Genomic DNA, 7755 nt, shown 5'->3' with positions numbered 1-7755 from the left:
GTGTGAATCAGGTACCAGACTCATAACAAGCACCTGATGACATTGATGTATTTGGTTTGGAGGACACTTGGCTGTGCCAAAAAAACCCTGCAGGGAGCAGGGGTTATAGACAAGGAAGCAACATCTGGTGCTGCAAGGGTGATTGGGCTGTACTGGTTTATTTGGAAAACAGCAGTGAGAAAATAGTTTTTTACTCTGATGTACCATCACTGCAGAGAAGAAGAGACACAGAAAGGGAAAGCTCTTGTTTTTCAGTACATCCATGGCAGAGCCAAGTAATAAGTCCAGTTTCTTATCCATTGGATCACGCACTCCCAGTCATAAATAATTTTACTCTCAAATGTTCCTGGTGTCCTTGTCAGAACCAATACACTGTTCATGGCTGAAGAAAGACAGAGTCTTATAAAAACCAGAAGAAGTGTTACTTGTAAATCACCACATCTATACTTAGAAATGTATTAGACTTTTCTAAGCTCCAGTTCAGAGCATATATAGTGTTTTTTTTATTCTTTTTCTGAGTTGAAAAATCCATCCAAAGGTCAGTCAGAAACAGGAATAAAACTGTCTTTCTAATCTCAAGCTGCTATAATAGCATTTTTGGCAGTGAATGATAAACTTGAGCAATTGAGGTTTACATGACAGATGAAGTGAACATGTCTTTGTCTATACATTAAATGACCCAGCATTGGCCCTTTTTCATCTCTGCTCCCAACCTGTGAGACTATTTATAGATTTTTACTACAAATGGACCTCCTGAATAGAGGAAGGCAGATCATCTAGGTCTGAAGAAAGCATCACAGTGGAGCTGTGCCCATAAAGCCATCATTCCTGGGCAGGAGTCCCATTTTAGTGATAACCTCCCAGGAATATTAACTCTTCATTTACCTGACAGGGAGTTTTACAGTCTTTCACAGTTTTTAGAGAGTCTGAAGGGTTGTTCAGGGACATCTTATGGTCATGTCAGTGTTAGACTGAAGGCAAAATGCCACATCCTGGCTAGAGCTGTCAGAGATATCCAGGAAATGAGATCTAATGCCACTACACAGATTGCACCTGGATGCAGGCGCTTGAAAGCCGTGATTCAGAGCTCTCAACTTGAATGAAAGATGTACACTTCTCATTACATAGTCCTTGATGGGTAGATGGTGATAACACTCAAGGATGGCAGAGATCTGGGGGCTTTCCTCTGTTGTGCCTCATAGATAAGAAACCCTTGCTAGAGACCTGCAGTTCTTGCTCTGTTAACTCTAGAGGAATATATTCAGGGTTTTTTTTTTTTTTTTTTTAATATCTTAATGTTCATTAGAGTGGAGACTCTTCCATGACCCTGTGTAGCTGCACAATAATGTGCCCTGTCTGTGCAGGGAGTCCTAGTGGAAACCAGGGAATTCCTACAGCAGTGAATATGAGGCTCTCATCCCTGGATATTTTATGTTGGTAACTGAGGGTCAGGTCATTTGAATCCTGCTGTGTACAGGAGGGACTTTGCAGTGAGAAAATGAGTTTTTTCCCTATTTTGAGTGACTTTCCAAGCTACTGCATAAAAAAAATTTGAATAAGCAAGTTCTTCATCTTTTGATGCTCTTCTGCAGGGCTGGTTGTGCTGAGGTGCCTCCTGGGCTGAACTGCCACTGATTTCAGCAAGACTCAGTGGTGAGGTGGGTCTGGTGAGCAGACCAGATCTGAAAACACAGGAACCTCTAGGCTGGTGTCTTCAGCTCACAGTGAAAAACATTGGCAAGCCTCCCCTAGGTACACTGGAGACTTCAGGTTCCAGAGCAGCTGGAGAAGGAGAGGTTTAGGACCACAGGTTTTGACATATGAGCCTGAGGTGGGAGCTAGGAAGGCTGTAGGCTCCCAAACCTTGCAGGAGGATGGGGTTCCACAGGTCCTCTGCTGGGTGGCTGCAATTTGTGGGATGTTTTCTCCTTCAAAGCTGAACAGCAGCTCTCCATGCCCTGCAGGGAGGATTTGTCTGCTCCTTGCCTTTAGGATGCCCTGGTGCATATTCAGTTGTTCATGGCTCCAGGCAAGATTCTCCTTTCCCCATCTTCCCTCTTCCTCCAGGGCAGGGGCCCCAGGCAGTGTCAGACTCATAAGGCTTCAAACTTCCAAGTGTTTTAGGTACTTAGATGAGCTGATGAGCTGTCTGATCCCATGCTGTGTAGAGGAGCACAGAGCAGCTGGGAGAGTGTAGATTTAACCTGGCACATATCTGAGGAGTTTTTGAGGATGGAAGAAAATATTTCCTGCAGTTCCTAGTGCTGGGAGCAAAGGTGGCCCTTGGAGCCTGCAGGAACTTGGCTCTGTACTTTAAAGACATGAACATCTGAGGTATCCTGGGGAGAGAGAGCAGAATGGGCTCTCTCTGCTCCAAGAGCTGCTTCCAAACCACTTCTGCAGGCAGGCAAATCTGCATCATTCCAGAAAGAGCAGAGGCCTCTCCAAAAGTGATCATGCAGAAGTGGATTCAAACAAGAGCTCAGCCCTTCCTGCTGCCAAAAAATGCCTCTCACCCAGTACAGGAGGACACACCACTCTTGGCATCCTTGTGAGCACAGTAGGAGCTCTTTGCTTCAGAAGCATTTGCAAAAAGAATCCCTTTCCCAGCCATCCTGCTGTGTCCTTCTTCAGAGCCAGGCTGGCTGTGAGAGGTATCAGAGCTGGCAGTGGCACACAGGATCTTGTGGCCATGTCCCCATGGCTGGCCCCAGCCCAGCCTGGCATCCTGAGCTCCCAGTGTAAAAGTATTTCATGGCATGGACCAGTATGGCTTGGCTTAGGGGAGAAAGCAGAGAGGACAAGCTTGGGGCTGGGCTCTGTCTGTCTGTAGGGAGGTGCCTGGTCCCACCTGAGGAGCTGAAAGCCACTGAGCTCACGGGTCTTCAGGAGGACTTGTGCCCCATCTTCCAGCCCTGTGAGGAGTGTAGGTTTTAGTAAAACATCTCAGGCATCCCTAGACATCAGAGCACAGAGAGCTGGATTCAGTCTGGTGTGAAGAACCCTAAGTTGGTGGTTTTCTGTCTTCTGGGTGTCCAGATTCCTGCTCCAGTCACTGGACATCCAGCCAACACAGCTGGCTAGTCTAGACAGAGACTCAGGCACAAGCCAGGAGGGTTCCCAGTCTGTTGCCTACCTGTAGCTGCCATTTCAGAGGTGTTAACTTCACCTCTGCTTGCTGTTCTTTATTTGGCCTTCCACATGCCATGACTGAGTGCCAAGGGACAACTCCAATGGCTCAAGGTGCCACCAGGAGCACAACCAAATTGAGCCCCAGCACCCTCTCCCAAGCTGGGTGGGCAGTTGTCTTGTCACAACTGATCAATGGAGGGATGAAACAGAACAGATTTCAACCTCTTTTGTCTTCATTTAAACCCTTGAGCAGTGCTTGAGTTGTGTGATCAATGGGGTTTGTGTTGGTGGGGGAGAAGCAAGAGGAACAGCCAGAGGTGCTGCAGCCAGACTTTATCTCCAAAGGGAAAACTGCCCTGCAAAGTTTGCAGGCATGAGGGACAGAAGCAGACAGCAGGAGGATTTGTCCATGAAGACATTTCAACACTGTCCATGCAGCTGCCAGGGGTAAATAACAGCTGGATTCTCACAGTGTCCCATGCTGCCCTGACCAATCAGACTCACTTCTGTGTTTCCAAATGTGTTTTTTCCTCTTGCCTTACAGAAGCAGCTTTTTTTGTGAATGAGAGCAGGTCCATCAATGGGAAACAATGGCTCATAAAGACATAATGATTCATTTGGGGCCCTGCCAGGGGTTATTGTTTCTCCCAGGGAGCTTTTGCCTGAGCTGGAGGTTGCATTCAGAGCCTGCAGTTTCCTTGCTTTGCAGCTCTGTGAAAGGAGCTTCAGCGTGAGGACACTGGGAACTTGGCTGAGCTCATTTTGCTATGGACTTTTACTCCTTTCCCATATTAACACAAACTTAAGTATGAGACCAGACCCAGGGAAACATGAAACTGTATCTGAGGAGTTTCCTCACCACACCAACAGGTGGATATTTTTTCCCACAGTGACCAAGGGAAGAAGCAGATTGCAACCAATCTGCATCTTCTCTTTTCCTCTTCTGTGACGTGAGCAAATATCCAGGAGTCTTTAGTCAATATCTCCAAGAGCATTTGAACATAGAGTACTGCAGTGCCTCTGTGATGAGTGAATGTGGTGGAGCAGCCTGGTCCCATGAGCTGTCTGGCTGTGTGATGGCACATCTCCTTTCTGTTGTGTAGGAACACATGTTCCCTTCCTTTCAGGCTTGCCACAGTAAATACAGCCCTGAGAAATCATTCTTCTAACACCAATAAAATCTGTCATTTCAGATTTTTTCAAGCACTCTGTTTTGTAGCTATTTTTGGGAGTTCTGCCCTGTGTAAAATTCCATGCCCATTTCAAATACACTTACTACATTTCTTCCATCCTCTTGCTCTGCCATTCTGGCTAAAATTAAGATTAAAAATAAAAATAAAAGCCCAACAGCAATGTTTTGTACAGCCCAAAGTGTCTCAGACAACCTGGCAAAGCACAGTGATTTTGAGGCTTGGTGGCCCAACCTTCAGAGCCCTTGAGGCTTAACTTTCCATTAGTCAACAGCACAACTCATATGGGTCCTAGTTCAGCTGGTCAGAGGAGGGCACACACAGCTGATTTGTTAATGGAAGATCATCTGGCACTTGGGAATTTTCCAAAGTTTAAGTTTTGATGGAGGAGGTTGGGTGGAACCACCTGCTCCTGTCCCTGCTGTGCAGTGGGATGGGTGCCCTGCAGCATAGCAACAGTGCCAACACCAGCTGGGCTGGTTCCCAACCTTGACAAGGACTACCACAAGCTGGGTATCAGAAAAATGTCAATTCAGTTCAAAAATTGCCCTTTGTGCACTTGCACCTTGGCTGCTTTAAGTGACTTTGACAGGTAGCATGCAATTATTCCCTGAACAGGAATATTAAGTGTTGGAATAGGCTGCCCAGGGAAATGGTGGAGTCACCACCTGTGGAAGTTGAAGAAACAACTAGATGTGATGCTTAGTGCTGTGGCTTGCTTGACATGATGGTGTTTGGTCAATGAGCTTGGAGGTTTCAATGATCTTGGAGGTCTTTTTCTATTCGATGATTCTTTGAATCTGTGGTTATTTTTCCATGTGGGTATGTAATCAGGGACCATCTCTGAGATTGACATTAGAGGAATATCTATCCCAGAGTAGAAAAAGGGAGGGAAAAATCTATTCCCTTTAATTTCCAGCTTCCTGGACTCATGTTCTGCCTGCCCTACTCTTGTTAAATGTGTCCTTCCTCTCTCTCAGCCAGTTTGCTGTAAATGTGCAGCAAACTCAAATATCTGGGATGAAATGAGATGTTTGGAAAGGAAACACACTTGTTTGATGTAGATCAGCACAGCCAATGGAGGAATTGCCAGGACTTTATTGGGCTAAAGTCAGCTGGCTGGAATGAGGTGGACTCCTTGGCAATCCTGTTGTGTTGATGAGTAAATGTCAAGAATCTGAACATTACTGATGCAATCAAGTGAGTCAATCTTTTGCAGCTAAATCTTCTGTTGAAAAAAGTGGAGAGGGACTTTTGACAAGGGCATGTAGTGATAGAATGAGAGGGAATGGCTTTGATTGGATATTAAGAAGAAATTATTTTCTGTGAGGGTGGAGAGGCCCTGGCACAGGTTTCCCAGAGAAGCTGTGATGTCCCATCCCAGGAGTGTCCAAGGTCAGGCTGGAAGGGGCTCTGAGCAACCTGGGATAGTGGAAGGTGTTCCTGCATGGCAGCAGAATTGGAACAAAATGATCTTTAAGGTCCCTTCCAACTCAGACCATTCCATGATTCCCTGACTCTATGAAATCAGGAGGAGTTTTCCTTTCTGTCCTTCGGCTTCTAGACAGGATCTTCCACATGAATTATGGTAGGTCATGTGTCATGCACTGTGACATGAATACAAGAGCTGTCACAGGACTTTATGTGTCTTTACTTGAGATGTATTAACTGTTTCTTGTCTTCTCCAGAACAATAATTTTGGATAAAAGAGTTTCCCAAAGAAATTTGTGAAAAAACCCCCAATCAAAACCTGAGATGGAGTTGAAATTATTTTAATTAATCTTCTGTATAAACTCCAGATTGGTCATGGCTGAGGGCTCCTTCTCCTGTGAGTATGTACTGAGCAGCCTTGCCTACACCCAGAGCAGGGGGTGACACCAACCTGCCTTGGAAAGAAAACTCTCTGAGCTGCCCCTGAGCTACAGTTTAAAGTGGTCAAGCTCTTGTATAATTATGGCAAACCATCAACATGATCTGTGGTATGTGCAGGGATATATTCCATAGACAAATCCACTTGTGAGCCTGAGTCTGAAACATGCAAAATTTCTTCCGATGATGCAAAGGAGCCCTAAAAAGATGCAAGCCCTAAAAAGATGCAAGCCCTAAAAAGATGCAAATGTAGTATGGTGGTTTTGTTTTTTTTTGTTTTGGTTTTTTTCTTTGTTTTTTTGTTTGTTGTTGTTGTTTGTTTTGTTTTTGTTTTTTGTTTTTGTGGGTTTGTATTTTTTTGTTGTTGTTTTTTTAATGTCTCCTCCGCCATGGAAGAAATAAAGATAGCAACAGAGAAGGTAAAAAGGGTCTGGTAGTAGTGACAAAGTTACTGCTCTCTAGTCTCAAGGGACTGTTCTCTAGGGCTGGGGGTCACATTCTGAAGTTGCCTCTCTGCCTGTGGGTGGACAGGAGTCATGCCTGAGGTTCTGATTGTTTCCTCTGCCTCTGTCAGAGCCCTCCAGTGTTTGCACCCTCCCTTCCCACCCAACTGCACGTTTCTCCTGCCTCATTTGCACTGGGCAAATGCTGGAGTCAGTTCCTGGGAAGTGACTGAAGAGAATTGGAAGTGAAAAGGTCTTGGAAAAATGAAACATTGCTTAATCCCATGCTGGAGCAGTTCCTCAACCATCCTTTCTGCAGAAAAGGAGTGTGGGAGTTTGTGGGAGCTCGTGTGTGCTCAGGAGGCTGTGGCAGGTGAAGCAGGACTGGGCTCTGCTGCAGCAGTTTGGAGGTGACTGCAAGGCTACACTGGGCAGATGCTGGTCAGGACACAGTGCCGTGGTCATCAGTGTTCTGAGCTCACAAAATGCTTCTTTTCTGATGTGCTCTTGCCTCTGGCATCACCCCCTGTGCTGCTGTACCAGCCTGTTGGAGGGGATGTGCTGTGCAAACTTGGCCAATGTGTGCTGAAGCACTGAGCTCCCTCCTTCTGCTTACACAGCTGCTGGTACCCATCAGCTGCCTTCAGCCAGGAGCCTGCCAAGAAGATGCACTGGCATGAAAGGCAGCAGTAAAATATTTAAGGAATAGCTGTATCATTGGTTTATTTTATATTCTTTTTAATTTGCACTATATGAAGCCTTTCTGTGTGCTTGAGCAAGGAATCCAAGCTCTTTCCTTTAGGCATTTACTAGAAACAGGCATGCATTTCATTCCTGGAAATTATTTCAGTCCTGCTATTGATTTGTTTCTATTGATGGCTTTCTGAGTTTTTGGCAAAAGACCATGGTATAAAAATGGGGGAAATAAGTAGATGTCAGCAATATTGTTTTGATTCCACGAACCCAATGACCATGTGGCCATAGATTAATGGAAAACTGATGTTACTTATCTTTATCTACCAGCACAGCTCTGAGGCAAACCCATATGGAACACTGAGACACAAATGGGGGCTGTGTGGCTGCTCTGTGCTGTTACAGAATTGACCTCTGGTTCTGAGGTC

Source organism: Oenanthe melanoleuca, chromosome 2 (assembly GCF_029582105.1).
Source record: "Oenanthe melanoleuca isolate GR-GAL-2019-014 chromosome 2, OMel1.0, whole genome shotgun sequence".
Taxonomy (NCBI): Eukaryota; Metazoa; Chordata; class Aves; order Passeriformes; family Muscicapidae; genus Oenanthe; species Oenanthe melanoleuca.
Note: the sequence above shows the minus strand (reverse complement) of the source record.